Genomic DNA, 13868 nt, shown 5'->3' with positions numbered 1-13868 from the left:
CAACTGTATTATAGATGTCAGAGATAACCAACAGACTGAGAAACTACATGGAGGAAACACTGTATTCCAAGATCCAACTGTATTATAGATGTCAGAGATAACCAACAGACTGAGAAACTACATGGAAGAAACACTGTATCCCAGTATCCACCTGTATTGAAGATGTCAAAGATAACCAACAGACTGAGAAACTACAAGGAGGAAACACTGTATTCCAGAATCCAACTGTATTAAAGATGTCAAAGATAGCCAACAGACTGAGAAACTACATGGAGGAAACACTGTATTCCAGAATCCAACTGTATTATAGATGTCAGAGATAACCAACAGACTGAGAAACTACATGGAGGAAACACTGTATTCCAGAATCCACCCGTATTAAAGATCTCAGAGATAACCAACAGACTGAGAAACTACATGGAGGAAACACTGTATTCCAGAATCCACCCGTATTTAAGATGTCAGAGATAACCAACAGACCGAGAAACTACATGGAGGAAACACTGTATTCCAGAATCCACCCGTATTAAAGATGTCAGAGATAACCAACAGACTGAGAAACTACATGGAGGAAACACTGTATTCCAGAATCCACCTGTATTAAAGATGTCAGAGATAACCAACAGACAGAGAAACTACATGGGGGAAAAAGGATGCAACAATATCAAGACTTCTACAACTAAGCATCTGCAGAGGAAACTCAAGTCAGAATTTGGTGACAGCCTGCATATATTGCAAGATGATAATGCCAGACTTCTACTTTTTCCCAGTACATTGACAACTGAAGCTATTGCCACTGAAAATCAAAATGTGAAAGAAGAACTGAATGCCATAAGAAAAAAACAGCAACAGCAGGAAAGCCCTTCAGGAAAAAGCACTACTTCTTCGAAAAGAAATATAGAATGTTGAAGAGGAGTTACCATGGCCCCTAAAACAGTGTGATTTGGACAATACTTCTAGGTACACTCCTACATGTGTCAAGGAATATTTTGCACTGTTCTGACAGGTGATTTGAAAGCTGATGTCACACACCAAAAGACGAAGATTCTAACTTAATCGTTTGGTCAAGATCTTGTTTATGCTGCTACAGGAGGGAAAAAGCTGACACCTAAGCATATCCTGCTCCCATTTGCTAGGAAAACCCTAACTGGGAATATTGAGATGATTCAAAATTTGAAGAAATTATGTTATGGAGCTTCCCATCCAAAGTATGAAGAAATTGAAACTGTCATTTGTCTCCAAAAGCTAGCTTTGACTCAGGAGGGTGCTATTCCTTTGCCACGGCATACCCACCCACATGTTGCAGCAACTCTTGCCTGGGACAATATTGACCGACTTAATGAAACACTCACTGGAGGTGGAACTTCCCATAGAGTTAATGGCATTGCAATCCAACCGTCAATTCATGGCCCACATTCACACGACAGGACTACCCAAGTGGTTCAGAAGACAAAACGCCGTACAATTGACACAGTTCTCCCAGTTCTGCAGCCGTATAACAGTGGCAAGCGTGTCGGCCCACCTTCTGTTCCACTTGTAAAGTCTTCCACACTTTCTGCTGTCAGTGAGTCAATGAAGGAAAAACTTTACATGGATCATTGCAAGATTGCATAGTGCCCAGCAACAAGAAATAAGTTCCTGGACAGGTTTTAATATCCAAACACGTGATGCAGAAGAGGTCAGACTGGACACCATTGGATATCTTCTAACAATCAATGCTCCTGCAACCAGCATATACACAGTTCATGAAATCTTACAGCAGTATTTGACCATTATGAACACGTTGCGGCTTGGAAACATTGTTGTGACATTGGATCAGGCACTATATGCAAAAGCATCTGAAATTGTATGGAAGCACAAGGAAAGATTTGAAAGAATCATTTTGAGGCTGGGTGCTTTTCACACTGCATGTACATAGCTCTCTGTAATTGGAAAACATTTCCAAGATGCTGGTCTCAAGGACATTACTAGCGGAGGGATCTACAAGCAGAGGGATCTACATGTAGAGTTTTTGATGGGAAAAACTACAACCGCTGTGTTAGAGTCCATAAGAGCATGTATGAAGCACTCATGAGACTGCAATGAAAAGGCTTTCTGCAAAGGGTCGAAGAAACAAACAGTGTCCTGCTATCTTCAAATCAGTCTGCACTGGAAGATATTTAAGACTTCCATGTTAATGCTAACAAAGAAAGTTTGGAATCACTCTTCCAGAGTTCATCTTTCACAGACACTGTGACAGCTTTTAAAGCCTACCAAGATTTTCTCATGAATGAAAATGGGGATTTGTCAGTTTTCTGGACTTCATACACAGATATGATTGCTCTTGGGTCTTATCCGTGCATCACGGGAGGACAACTGGCAACTGCATGTATCCAGCATCAGGAACATTGCACCTTGGCGTTTTGCATATGACAAGCAGAACAATGCGAGATACCTATCAGTCTATCATGGTCAGATGTCAGCTCTGTCAACTACTCACAAGCACGTTCATGAATACTTAGAGTATGGTGGATTTTCTGTACAGCTTGGAACTGAAAACCCTTTTGGAAGAGAACCAGTTGACCAGGCTCTGGAGGAAACAGCAAACAGAGATACACAGACAGCAGGCGGAACAAAGGGCTTCAGTCTTAAACCTGGTGCTGTTGCTAAGTATTATCTGATGGCAGAATATCACAGTATCTTCTTAGGACAGATCAGAAGTCTCACGAAGTTAACCCGATCAAGTTTCAGTCATTCAAATTCTTGAATTCAGAACTCATATCGTTGTCAACGGCTGCTGCTGCCGCTCCAGCCATGGTATCTGACCTTCTCAAGGCACAGACCACAGGACTTTCATCCTTGGCTACTAAGAACAACCTGAAAACATTCACCTAGTTGAGCCAGAAGAAGAAGAAAATCCAAACAAGTCAAGTGGAGGTTGTGCTCAGAGCTGACAGGAACCTCTTTGCTCATATGGCTATTATAGCTCAAAGAAGAAAACTTGACATGAAGTCTGTTTTCAGGCATCCTCTTGGACCGCTTCCTTTATCACTCGCATATCCAGATGGTTCCATCAGAAAGACCAACAAGTCAAGCCTAGCTCGAGAACTGGAAAAGAACATCCACCTGAAGAGAAGCTCCCTTACCCATCCTGTACTCTGATTGATGGTATGGCACTTGTCCAGAAGATCAAAGGTGACAACAAAACCTTCCAGTTGGCTGCAGAAGAAATGTCTGTCCAGTTCCTTCATGAAAGTTACAGCAGTCAGAGGATTGATGTCGTCTTTGATGTATACAGGAACGTGTCACTCAAAAATGCAGAGAGAGGTCAGCGCTCTGGAACTCAAGGAACACAATACAAGAACATCGCAGCAGGCCACACCATAAAACAATGGCGAAAATACCTTTCCAACTGTTTCTTGTCAAGGAATGGGGAGGTGAGAAGTATGGAAGTCGGATTGGAAACAAGGACCTCATTGTAACCTGTGAAGTGGATTGTATTGAGCTGGGCCTAAACAGTAAAGAGAGGATAGAGGACCTAACATCCACTCAAGAGGAAGCAGACACTCGGCTGTTACTCCACACCAGGCATGCTTCAAACAACGGCTACAGGAACATAATCATTTGTGCCGAGGATACAGAAGTATGTATACTCTGTGTTGCCTTCCAATCATCTCTTGAAGCAGATCTCTACATGACGCTAGGAACAAAGAACAGAACAAGAGTCATCAAGGTTTCAAGTGTAGCCCAGGCCCTCGGTCAGAGCGTCTCTGAAGCACTACCTGCATGTCATGCATACACATGATGCGACACTACCAGTTCAGTTGCAGGAAAGGGAGAACTGTCTGCTCTCAGACTCCTCCAGGGGAATAAGAAGTACCAAGACTGCTTCAAGCAACTTGGAAATGATCCTGAGCTTACAGAAGTTCAATTTCCCTCAAGAGTGTCAACGATCTTCTCCACACGTTGTTCCTCCTGAGGAAGGGCGAACTCGAATCCCACCAGTTTCCTCCTTGCAGAGACTGTTCATTCAGGCACTCACAGAGAGATTGCTACCAAGCTCATGTGTGGTAGGTGGTCATGGAATGCAAGCCTGGAATTCAAACACCTGTCGGCATAGGATGGATCCTTGAAGAGAGAAACGGTGAACAGGACTGACTGAGTTTGGTTTTACGCCGCTTTTAGCAATATTCCAGCAACATCACGGCGGGGGACACCAGAAATGGGCTTCACACATTGTGCCCATGTGGGGATTCGAACCCGGGTATTCGGCGTGACGAGCCAACGCTTTAACCATTAGGCTACCCCACCGCCCCAGAGAAACGGTGAAAGTGTGCTTACGGTTGAGTGGATGGGTGGTCTACCGGCACCTGAGGCTGTCCTACAGCTTTTAGCATGCAAATGCTCCAGAACATGCAAACTCCCAAGCTGCACTTGCAGGGCAAATGGACTCAAATGCACAAGCATGTGCAAGTTGCAAACCTGTGCAAACATAGAGATTGGTTCCGATGAGGAAGATGACAGCTGAGATAACAGTGATGAGGATGATATATGTGATGAATGAACACCATGTATGTAAATGTCATAAAATGCATCAAAATAATCAGGTAAGTAATGTAAACACTACATGTATTTGATATTTCATTCACAAACTTAATTGTGCAGTTGATGAGAAAGGTGATTTAACTGTTTGGTGCAAGTAAGGGCAAGACTACAGAATACCGGATACCTTCCGCCATCTTTGAAAGCTTATTTTAGAGCTGCGCACAAAATGTGCGCAACTGAGTTCCTTAGTAACGGCGTTTTGTTTATGTTGCACACTCGACATTACGAGCATTAGGGTTTAGGGTTTTGGTTTAAGGTTAGGGTTTAGGGTTAGGGTTTAGGGTTAGATTAGACAGGGTTAGGGTTAGGGTTAGGGTTAGGTTAGACATTAGATATGATTCTTACCTTCATAGAACGAAATCGTCAACACTGTCGTCAGCATCGGGTTGCAGGGGAGCGAATGGGCGTCTCACATGCACAATTTCATCATCTCTGTCATGAGGGTTATATGCACGACTGATAAGCTCCAAGAAAGCTATAAACATGTCCTCCCTGTTACTCAAGTACTTCCTTCTTAAACAAAATTCTTCAAAATATGACGAATACAACCCCTTAGTAGTGCCTGATCGTGGAAGAGATCTTTTCAAGGCACCCCAAGAGGACTCAATGGTGTTAGTATGTGCTCCCGTCTCGGGGTCCTTGAAATGGATCAGGCAGTCATAGGCTTTCCAGCAATCGCTTATTATTGTGGTGCCTGGTTTGATGTATTTCTTTATTATCGGAATTAGTGTCTCAGAGTCACGTTTGTCCACACATGCAAAAAAACAGTCTTTGGATTCCCGATTGATTCCCACGAAAACCCACTGACCCTCAACCCTTTTTCCCCCGTTAAATTTTCTTTTTCCAAACTTTGATTCGTCAATCTCCACCATTCTTCCCTCCCCACCGATCCTATCACTGTCAGAATCTGCTACTACAACAACACACACTTCGCGACAAAAGTGGTACCAGTCTACAGAAGTGTTGCAAGACGAAATGTCTAGTTCCCGACGTACGAAATCTTGAGACAACTTGAAAATCCAACAATATGTGAGCAATAGAATTTTGCCACAATCTAATTTGCTGTTTTCAAACCACGAATTGTGGCGAATAGAAAGCTTTTTGCCACACGATTTCTTGCTACATTTCCAACACAAATTGTCTTTGCTGTAGCTGTATCTTTACACAAATAAAATTTCCCAATACAACATTTACCGCATGTTGTCCCGTCCCAGTTTCCGAAAAGTCCCTTGTTTCTTAAAAACCAATGAAGTTCTGTCTTCCGATACCTTGAATACGTCCCACAATCGCATCTTCTGAACGCCGAGTAGTAGTTGTAGACTTCCTAATATGGCCGTTACTAGGCTATGACGTAGACACAAACTGACCAATCACTGAACACTTACCTTTCCGTAGGTCCGTTTTTTTCAAAGACGCATATATTTTTTTATTTGTGATAACTTACCTTTCATTTTAAAAATCGTGGGTCAGTTCTACTAACCGGAAGTCGTCTCAATCAATCCGATTTTAATGGTTATTTTTCATTTTAATGCTCGCTTATTGTTTCGAATTTTATAGCTCGTGCTTCCCTATAATAGGAAGTGCGCGTGCTAACAAAGAATATGGTTGGTAGGTATCCGGTATTCTGTAGGTGTACCCAAGTAAGTTAACTATGATCAGGAAAATGAAATTTTCAAACAGAAACTTTATACCATCACCAACTCTTTGACATGTTTGACTAAGAAACACTTCATGACTACTAAATGGTTAGTAACAAATTTTGTTTTCTTTCACATAAAGGCAAAAAATATTTTTTTCATTTTTTTCCAAGATTTTAAGACACCTCAGAGGTCAAAAGTCATTTTTATGGAATAGCTGCCACAAATACTTTTCTATCACATTAAAACAGTATAACCAATTGTAGGGCTGTTGGAAAAAATCGGTCACTCCCCCCAGTGCCTGATGCGTTAGATCTGTACTTCTACAAATAGTGGCTAGTGTGTTAGATATGTACCTCTACACATAGTGGCTGATGTGTTAGATATATACTACTACAAACAGTGTCTGGTGTGTTAGAACTGTCCTTCCACACACAGTGTCTGATGTGTTTGATCTCCACGTCTACACACAGTGTCTTGTGTTTTACACTTGTACTTCTGCACACAAATGAATTGATGTGTTAGATCTGTACTTCTATACACAGTGTCTGATGTGTTAGATCTGTACTTCTACACACAGTGTCTGATGTGTTTGATCTGTACTTCTACACACAGTGTCTGATGCGTTTGATCTGTACTTCTACACATAGTGTCTGTTGTGTTAGATATGTATTTCTAGACATAGTGGTTGATGTGTTAGATATATACTTGTACAAACAGCGCCTGCTGTGTTACAACAGTCCTTCCATACACAGTGTCTGATGCGTTAGATCTGTACTTCTGCACATAGTGGCTGGTGTGTTAGATATGTACTTCTACGCACAGTGTCTGATGTGTTTGATCTCCACGTCTACACACAGTGTCTTGTGTTTTACACTTGTACTTCTATACACAAATGAATTGATGTGTTAGATCTGCACTTCTAGACTCAATGACAGGTGTTTTAGATATGTACATCTATACACAGTGTCTGATGTGTTTGATCTCTATTTCTACATAGAGTGCCCTGTATGTGAGATCTGTACTTGTACACTCAATGTCTGGTGTGTTAGATCTGTACTTCTGTACACAGTGTCTGGTGTGCTGGATATGTACTTCTACACAGTGTCTGATGTTTTTGATCTCCACATCTACACACAGTTGCTGATGTGTTCGATCTGTACTTATAAATATTGTGTCTGATGTGTTTGATCTCTACGTCTAGACACAGTGACTGGTGTGTTAGATCTGTGCTTCTACGAGATTTGTTCGCGAACACCCAGCTTAGCCACTGTTTTATAGAAACTTTCATGAACGTATGTCATGACTATGAGACAGGACCTCGTGATTATCCAAAGGTCATATCGACATGCCCATGACCCCACTTCAAGGTAAAAGCAGAACGATAGACATCTATCTAATATACTGGGTTCATGGCGAACCTGGACAAGACGTTGGGTGTACATCTTGATATCTGGCGTATTGTTGCATAATCAGTATGTTATAAAATGTGAATAATGTGAACAGAACCAGATGATAACGAAAGCGACAAAATACGTACCAGCATAAGAGGAAAACATTGCAGGGTCCTGGCCAGCATGCATAACGTGTATCCAGGAGAGATGGTCACATGACCTGTATTTTGTAATCCGAGTTACATGGTGCTCAGTCACTGTATGAATATCTGAGCATTCAGCACGCCATAATGAGCGTTTGAAATAGCTGTTATGTTACACAATCAACGCTGAGTAGTCTTCAACTGGAGTCGACGTCTGCTCACTGTCATTACATGCAATCTGGTCAGTAGAGCATGCCATATAGATAGTAACACAGAACAGGCTGTATACCCTCTCATAACACCCACATGCACGTTAATACTATGTTCAATAGACGATAGTAACACAGAACAGGCTGTATACCCTCTCATAACACCCACATGCACGTTAATACTATGTGTAATAGATAGTAACACAGAACAGACTCTGTACCCTCTCATAACACCCAGATGTACGTTATTACTATGTGTAATAGATAGCAACACAGAACAGGTTGTATACCCTCTCATAACACCCACATGTACGTTAATACTATGTGTAATACATAGCAACACAGAACAGGTTGTATACCCTCTCATAACACCCACATGTACGTTAATACTATGTTCAATAGATGATAGTAACACAGAAGAGACTGTATACCCTCTCATAACACCCAGATCTCCGTTAATACTATGTGTAATACATAGCAACACAGAACAGGCTGTATACCCTCTCATAACACCCAGATGTACGTTAATACTATGTGTAATAGATAGCAACACAGAACAGGTTGTAGACCCTCTCATAGCACCCAGATGTACGTTAATACTATGTGTAATACATAGCAACACAGAAAAGATTGTATACCCTCTCATAACACCCAGATGTACGTTAATACTATGTGTAATAGATAGCAACACAGAAAAGACTGTATACCCTCTCATAACACCCAGATGTACGTTAATACTATGTGTAATAGATAGTAACACAGAACAGACTGTATACCCTCTCATAACATCCAGATGTACGTTAATATTATGTGTAATAGATAGCAACACAGAACAGACTGTATAGCCTCACATTACACTCAGATGTACGTTAATACTATGTTTAATAGATAGCAACACAGAACAGACTGTATAGCCTCACATTACACCCAGATGTACGTTAATACTATGTTTAATAGATAGCAACACAGAACAGGCTGTATACCCTCTCATAACACCAAGATTCACGTTAAAACTAGGTGTAATAGATAATAACACAGAGCAGGCTGTATACGCTCTCATAACATCCACATGCACGTTATAACTATGTTTAATAGATAATAACACAGAGCAGGCTGTATACGCTCTCATAACATCCAGATGTACGTTATAACTATGTGTAATAGATAATAACACAGAGCAGGCTGTATACGCTCTCATAACATCCAGATGTACGTTATAACTATGTGTAATAGATAGTAACACAGAGCAGGCTGTATACGCTCTCATAACATCCAGATGTACGTTAAAACTATGTGTAATAGATAGTTACACAGAACAGGTTGTATACCCTCTCATAACACCCACATGTACGTTGATACTATGTGTAATAGATAGCAACACAGGACAGGCTGTAGACCCTCTCATAGCACCCAGATGTACGTTAATACTATGTGTAATAGATAGTAACACAGGACAGGCTGTAGACCCTCTCATAGCACCCAGATGTACGTTAAAACTATGTGTAATAGATAGTAACACAGAACAGATTGTATACCCTCTCATAACACCCACATGTACGTTAATACTATGTGTAATAGATAGTAACACAGGACATGCTGTAGACCCTCTCATAGCACCCACATGTACGTTAATACTATGTGTAATAGATAGTAACACAGGACAGGCTGTATACCCTCTCATAACACCCAGATGTACGTTAAAACTATGTGTAATAGATAGTAACACAGAACAGATTGTATACCCTCTCATAACACCCACATGTACGTTAATACTATGTGTAATAGATAGTAACACAGGACGGGCTGTAGACCCTCTCATAGCACCCAGATGTACGTTAATAATATGTTTAATAGATAGCAACACAGAACAGGCTGTATACCCTCTCATAACACCCAGATTCACGTTAAAACTATGTGTAATAGATAAAAATACAGAGCAGGCTGTATACGCTCTCATAACATCCAGATGTACGTTATAACTATGTGTAATAGATAATAACACAGAGCAGGCTGTATACGCTCTCATAACATCCAGAGGTACGTTATAACTATGTGTAATAGATAATAACACAGAGCAGGCTGTATACGCTCTCATAACACCCAGATGTACGTTATAACTATGTGTAATAGATAGTAACACAGAGCAGGCTGTATACGCTCTCATAACATCCAGATCTACGTTAAAACTATGTGTAATAGATAGTTACACAGAACAGGTTGTATACCCTCTCATAACACCCACATGTACGTTAATACTATGTGTAATAGATAGCAACACAGAACAGACTGTATACCCTCTCATAACACCCAGATGCACGTTAAAACTATGTGTAATAGATAGCAACACAGAGCAGGCTGTATACCCTCTCATAACACCCACATGTACGTTAATACTATGTGTAATAGATAGCAACACAGACCAGACTGTATACCCTCTCATAACAACCAGATGTACGTTAATACTATGTGTAATAGATAGTGACACAGAACAGACTGTATACCCTCTCATAACACCCAGATGTACGTTAATACTATGTGTAATAGATAGCAACACAGAGCAGGCTGTATACCCTCTCATAACACCCAGATGTACGTTAATACTATGTTCAATAGATAGTAACACAGAACAGGTTGTATACCCTCTCATAACACCCAGATCTGCGTTAATACTATGTGTAATAGATAGCAACACAGAACAGGCTCTATACCCTCTCATAACACCCAGACGTGCGTTAATACTTGCTTAACATATAAGGCAGGTAGGTGTATATAGACAATTGTTTCTACATGAAATCCACATGGTGCCTTAGTTTCACAAGAAATGAAACAAACCTAATGACGAATTGTAATAAGTATTACTAATGACCATTATACGATGACGACATATTAAAGTCAAATGAAATACCTTCTCTGAGAAGATGGAGACGCCGTGAGAGTGTACCTGTGAACGTGATTGAAGTCCACCTGTTCGATACCTGTCCACACACATCTAACACGCTATCATCAAGTACTTCGTTGTACTAAATATAGTCATGGTCGGTCACAATGACTGCGATAACACAATGCAGTTAACAGGACAGTTTTTTGTGAGCGCTCCCCGATTTACATTTCCCGTTAAACTTGAAACGTTGGAGCGAAAGGCGTAAGTGTAATCGTAGGGGGAGGACAGGGCATGCAATCGCTACAACGAGACCTCAGTAACCCATGCCTGGCTTAAGACTAATCGTAGGGGGAGGACAGGTTTCCATACTTGGTTTGTGCAGGTCATCGTGTCCCGAATCTGTAGATCGATGCTCATGATGTGAGTCACTTGGGTGTCTGTACTGTTGAATTTGCCTGTGCCTGTGTCTGAGTTCATCGAGAAGCACGTTCACAGACAAAGTTATTTATTCATTAACCTATGATGTGCCGTCTCGAACACGTGGCTGTCCCTTTCTCTGCACTCCTCTCTCGTAACAAATAGTGAACTGTGTCAATATTTTAATGATAGATTGTTTAACAACTTTTTCATTTTTAGGACAAAAATTCTGCAAAATCCTCACAGGGTGGGTATGATGTTTTGATTATGATCAGCGTTCATTGAGTATGTTATGTTTATTAGTTTTCGACTTAGATTGCAATTCATCGGTCCACTTTTGAGCCAAACGGACTGTAGTCAGGACACATCGTTGTATAAGTGAAGTAATTTTGAATTTACTCCTTATCTCATCTCCCCACATGTGTCAATAATGTTTCTATTGATACCGTATTGTCTTCTTCCACATTATCCTGACTAAAGTAGGGATATTAACCAATGACAATACGAGATGAACAATGGTAACAGTACAATGTTTTACCTTCTGTAGCCGTTACCAAGCATGCTGTCCACATTATCCTAACTAAAGTAGGGATGTTAACCAATGACAATACGAGATGAACAATGGTAACAGTACAATTTTTTTCCTTCTGTAGCCGTTACCAAGCATGCTGTCCACATTATCCTAACTAAAGTAGAGATATTAACCAATGACAATACGAGATGAACAATGGTAACAGTACAATGTCTTACCTTCTGTAGCCGTTACCAAGCATGCTGTCCACATTATCCTAACTAAAGTAGGGATGTTAACCAATGACAATACGAGATGAACAATGGTAACAGTACAATGTCTTACCTTCTGTAGCCGTTACCAAGCATGCTGTCCACATTATCCTAACTAAAGTAGGGATGTTAACCAATGACAATACGAGATGAACAATGGTAACAGTACAATGTTTTACCTTCTGTAGCCGTTACCAAGCATGCTGTCCACATTATCCTAACTAAAGTAGAGATATTAACCAATGACAATACGAGATGAACAATGGTAACAGTACAATGTCTTACCTTCTGTAGCCGTTACCAAGCATGCTGTCCACATTATCCTAACTAAAGTAGGGATATTAACCAATGACAATACGAGATGAACAATGGTAACAGTACAATGTCTTACCTTCTGTAGCCGTTACCAAGCATGCTGTCCACATTATCCTAACTAAAGTAGGGATGTAACCAATGACAATACGAGATGAACAATGGTAACAGTACAATGTTTTACCTTCTGTAGCCGTTACCAAGCATGCTGTCCACATTATCCTAACGAAAGTAGAGATATTAACCAATGACAATACGAGATGAACAATGGTAACAGTACAATGTCTTACCTTCTGTAGCCATTACCAAGCATGCTGTCCACATTATCCTGACTAAAGTAGGAATATTAACCAATGACAATACGAGATGAACAATGGTAACAGTACAATGTCTTACCTTCTGTAGCAATTACCAAGAGTGCTGTCCACATTATCCTGACTAAAGTAGGGATATTAACCAATGACAACACGAGATGAACAATGGTAACAGTACAATGTTTTACCTTCTGTAGCCATTACCAAGAGTGCTGTCCACATTATCCTGACTAAAGTAGGGATATTAACCAATGACAATACGAGATGAACAATGGTAACAGTACAATGTCTTACCTTCTGTAGCCGTTACCAAGCATGCTGTCCACATTATCCTGACTAAAGTAGGGATATTAACCAATGACAATACGAGATGAACAATGGTAACAATACAATGTTTTACCTTCTGTAGCCATTACCAAGAGTGCTGTCCACATTATCAACCAGACAGTCATTCTGTTCACTGAAACAGAACAGAACAATTAAGTGATATTTTGTTAACATACTATAATAGATCAGAATCATAACCAAAACACGAAGACAAAGGGGACTTAGGCAGCTTAGTGATTTACAAGTGTATACTCCCCAGGAAGCTGAGAACATAATAATGACGGACACTGAATATGCAGCATATTGTGGAATCTAGTGGTGCATTCATATTCTCAAATGATGTAGTATGTTAACAGGAAATCAACAAAATAAAACTTCTTTGAGTGGCATTTTAGAAGTTGGGAAGAACAATATAGAACAAACCTTATGGATAACAACTTCTTTTTTATTCGTGAGTGCAAGATTCACAAAACTGGACACCCTGGTATGAAGGTTTGAACTCCAATGAACCTGCACAAAGTGAAAAGTCAGTTAATAAATTATCAGCTTTTACAACAGGGAAGTACTACGTTATGCTTTACTAGTGTATACTTCACAAGAAGTTGACTACAAGGTTCTTACACTAATGAAAGTCTTTATGTGATGTACTTACAATATGGTGGAACTTCTACATGGAATTCTGTTTATACTGTACACAGAAGACATGATTATTCGGAGCAAGAATCATCCCTATCTCCGATGTTCGATGCGGCTGGCGAGCATCCAGACCTTCTTGTGTAATCACGGCATGTTATACGAGTAGCAACCTGCTTATTAACAAAAACACTTCCTCTTCACTACCCTATTGCCCCTAACCAGGAAGGTGAA

At 40.4% G+C, this 13868-nt stretch overlaps 1 protein-coding gene and 1 long non-coding RNA gene across 2 annotated transcripts in view; both read right to left on the bottom strand.

Moving 5' to 3' along the window:
* LOC124264517 overlaps positions 1–13868 on the bottom strand; it is a 166090-nt gene that overhangs the window by 15044 nt on the left and 137178 nt on the right. The gene's annotated exons all lie outside the window — the stretch shown is intronic.
* On the bottom strand, positions 13055–13794 carry LOC124264522. Its single transcript, XR_006895162.1, has 3 exons — positions 13654–13794; positions 13425–13511; positions 13055–13134 (listed from the first exon to the last, which is right to left on the bottom strand). It is a non-coding gene; the product is annotated as an uncharacterized LOC124264522 (long non-coding RNA).

The sequence above is a fragment of the Haliotis rubra genome, unplaced genomic scaffold (genome assembly GCF_003918875.1).
Source record: "Haliotis rubra isolate DU_JTF1 unplaced genomic scaffold, ASM391887v1 Scf929, whole genome shotgun sequence".
In the NCBI taxonomy this organism is placed as follows: Eukaryota; Metazoa; Mollusca; class Gastropoda; order Lepetellida; family Haliotidae; genus Haliotis; species Haliotis rubra.
The sequence above is the reverse complement of the archived record's forward strand: the minus strand, read 5'-3'. Positions and strand labels throughout refer to the sequence as shown.